We start from the raw sequence: 3,626 nt of genomic DNA, 5'->3' as shown, positions 1-3,626 counted from the left end.
GGCAGGGGGGAGGGGGGGGGATCCTCTTCCTCTCCCCGACTTATTTGTGCGCCTAATGGCGATCCCGCGGAAGTCAAAACTGCCCACCATACGCGATTTTTCTCTCGTTACGTAATACCTCGGAGACGTCGATTTACTGGAATCATTATTTTATTGTGTAACCATCTCGCTAAATTATACATATAGGGTGTGCGTTTTATTTTGGATGTAGCGACTATCTCGCTTTTTGCATCGAACGAAGGTTTTCGACTTTTTCGGAGGTGGACAGAATGGTCGCGATACTTTTTCTTTCCAATGGATTTTCGAACTCGGTTTTGACGTAAATGGTTGGATCCATAAAGTGAAAACCAATCGGTGAGCAAGTTGCATTCCGAAAGCCATCGAAAAAAGAAAAAGTATCGCATTCTGTTCACCATTGTACACTCACTTTCACGAGCGATGTTATTCAAGCGGGGGGAAAAGAAGAACTTTTTCAATCCGACATTTACAGAGAATATCTTTTCTCTTTATATATAGAGCTTCCGATGTTATCTCGAGAAACGCGGTTTTTTTCCTGCACCTTGTACATTAGTGTATTGTGGCGATTCCACGAGTAGAGGGAAAGATAGGAGGGACACAGGCGATGAAATCTACTGAAACTGCGGAATTATAGTTTCATGTAATAAATAACAATTACGATAGATTATCCAACAGATTGATAACCGCACGCTATCGCGATGCATCTTGCATTAAGTCGCCACGCGGTCATAAATGAGCCGCGTATCGTAAACTTATAATCGACCTTTGACGTCACACGATCGACGCCACTACGATCGTGACGTTGTTGACACGTTCCGGAACAGCCCGGCGCGCGCGCGCGTGCATTAATCGATCACGCTCCGTCTCGATTATCTAATCGTCGTGCGCCGCGACGGAACGAAATTCTCTCACGAGCCCGCGAAGATTCGTGCAGGAGAATTGCCGATTTATATATAGCCGGACTCCCACGCGAGTCGCGCGAGGCGAAGTAGACGCCTTCTAATCGGAATCTAAATACGAGATGCGTTTTGTATGCAGCTTTCCAGTTTTAGCGAAATCAACGCGAGAGAGGAGGACGTATTTCTTCCTCTTTTTCCGTTTTATATTTTCTGTTTATGTTAGTCTATTTATAGTCGCCGATACTGGCATAGGTCTCCTAAAGTGACACCTCCTTATTTCTCAGAAACTACACGGAGAAAATTTTATATTAAGTTTTACTACACTTTTAAATTACACTTTACTGTGTCTTGTATTTTCGATGGACCCTCACAACATGGTTCCGATTTAACTTTTACTATGGTAATTTTTATCACATAAATAAAGTAATTATTTTGTTAAGCCATATTCTAACATGAAAACAGTTAATTTTTACTATGGCACGCAAACAAAATTTGCTAGGTATATATTTTTTGCTTATCTTTACAACACTACTTTCATTCAACAGGTTTTGATTTTGTAATAAAAAATTTTTACTATGAAAAAGTGTAAAAATTACGTTGTATTATTTAAAAAAAAAAAATAGTTACAGCATTTAAACTTATAATTTACATGAAGAGCGCAGTTACTACCACATTATAGTAATTTTAAATATAAAATTTTCTCCGTGTAACTTTGCACTTTATTAATACTAATAAAATCATGATCTGTTTATCTAAAGAAGTACAAACTCATAATTCATATATTTGTGGCTTATTTCTATACCAAATCAGCTAAAAACCAATTCTATGAATCCGAGAAGAAAATTCTTACGTGTTCTTTTGCAAATTGCGTAATTAAAATAATAGTGACTGTATTATTGATAATATTATGTCATTTTAAATGTTTATAGTTTCAAAAATTAGTTTTCTTTACAGAATAGTAGATATCTTTATTTACAGAATAGGAATGTTGATATTATTGCTTACTATGTCAGTTTTGGAGCCCATTTTGTCAGACGCTCATTTTTGCATAACTTACGAAAAACTTAATTATTGCAAAATTGCAAACAGTATTATAAAAATTGCTTATCTGATAGATCTATCTGATAGAAGACACTTTTTGCTTTGTATTTATGTTTTTGAAGTTGTATTTTTACCTTTTGTTTAAGAAATATTGTCTAAAAACAAAGTGATATGTCGGTGACCTTCCTCTATCATTTCTTTTTCTTAACCTTCTGAGGACCGGCATGTTTTTGATCGACTTTTTTATTTTAAGGGTTAGAACTTTATTGTCAATGTCATAGGGTTGAGTGGCGAAAAAGGTGGAGCCACTGTCGAGTCCTTAAAGGGATTTCCTCCAAACGTTAATTTTTGTATATTTTTTTTATTTCATGTTTCATGGCTTTGTAGCGTTTCTGCGTTTAAAAAAAAGTTATATCTCGGGGCCCAAAATAAATAATGATAAATTCAGTCGTTTATTTTTCCCCTTTTTATCTAATTTTACTTTCCTTTTTTTGTTTTTTTCTTTTATTGTGCTTATAGTATTACTTCAGCTTAGTTGTTCTTAGTTTATGTAAATATATGTAATAAATATACATAATATTATATGCTTAATTTTGGCGCTTTAGAGTACAGAGAAAAGGTTTCTTTAATTAAAACAAATTTATCCATTGGAATAATCCAACGAAATGGACGTTTAAATTAAGAACGCGATTACTTGCATTAAAACTAAATTTTTGTTGATTAAACAAAATGTGTGTAACTTAAAATTAAATCTGTTCCAATATGAGACAAATGTATAAATAGAACTCTCGAGTCCAAACAAATCTTTTTCTCCGCGAGGATGCAATAATAAATTCAACAAATAGCAATATCTATCCATTTCTCAGGAGTTGTTAAAACACAGCAGAGGTCCATCAAAAGTGTCTTTTAATTCTGATTAGACGGTTTCTATAGTGCGAAAATGCGGCCGCATTCGCGTCGAATCCGCAACGAAGAAAAACGCCATCCGAGTTGTGCAATTTGAATTTCGACGCGTGGATTCCGCGAAAGCATTTTGTCCCCCTTCGGATTTCTCCCGATTCGGTGATTATGAATTTACGTTTATTTTATGTAACCTTTTTTACGTAATAACTATTTACAACGCCTGAAATTATAGCGCGCGGAATCGGCGCGCGCGGCAACGTTCTCCGTTTATTACGTTTCGAATATTGTAACTAATAATTACGGAAAACTTTCTGGAGCCAATCGTTATCACGTTGGAGGAGTCATTTGTACGCGGTACGTCGGCGTATCTTATTAAAATTGGACCTTATCGTTACTCGTCCTTCCCGCAAGGACCCGCCGCCGCCGCCGCCGGGGCGGCGAGGAAGGTGCCGATGCTCGATTGAATGCGAGCATTGCGAGCGGTCACCGCCAATAGGCCGGGGTAATTAGCGCCTGTTGATTGGTCACCTTCGCCGGCGCGCCATCGCTACGCCGCCGTCGACGCCGGCGCGGGGGTGGGGGCTTATTTACCCGCAAGCCCAGGTCGCGTCGATCTCGGGCGAGCGGCGTGGCGTTAGTCCGCGCATGATGCGCGTTCGTGCTTTTTCCTCTGGTGATATTCGTTCCTCTCCGCTTCCGCGTTGCACTTGCTTCTTCTTCTTCATCTTCTCGCTTCCGCGCCGTTCGGACGATGTCGCGAGTCGC

This window comes from Trachymyrmex cornetzi, unplaced genomic scaffold (assembly GCF_001594075.2).
Source record: "Trachymyrmex cornetzi isolate Tcor2-1 unplaced genomic scaffold, Tcor1.1 scaffold441, whole genome shotgun sequence".
Classification (NCBI taxonomy): Eukaryota; Metazoa; Arthropoda; class Insecta; order Hymenoptera; family Formicidae; genus Trachymyrmex; species Trachymyrmex cornetzi.
Note: the sequence above shows the minus strand (reverse complement) of the source record.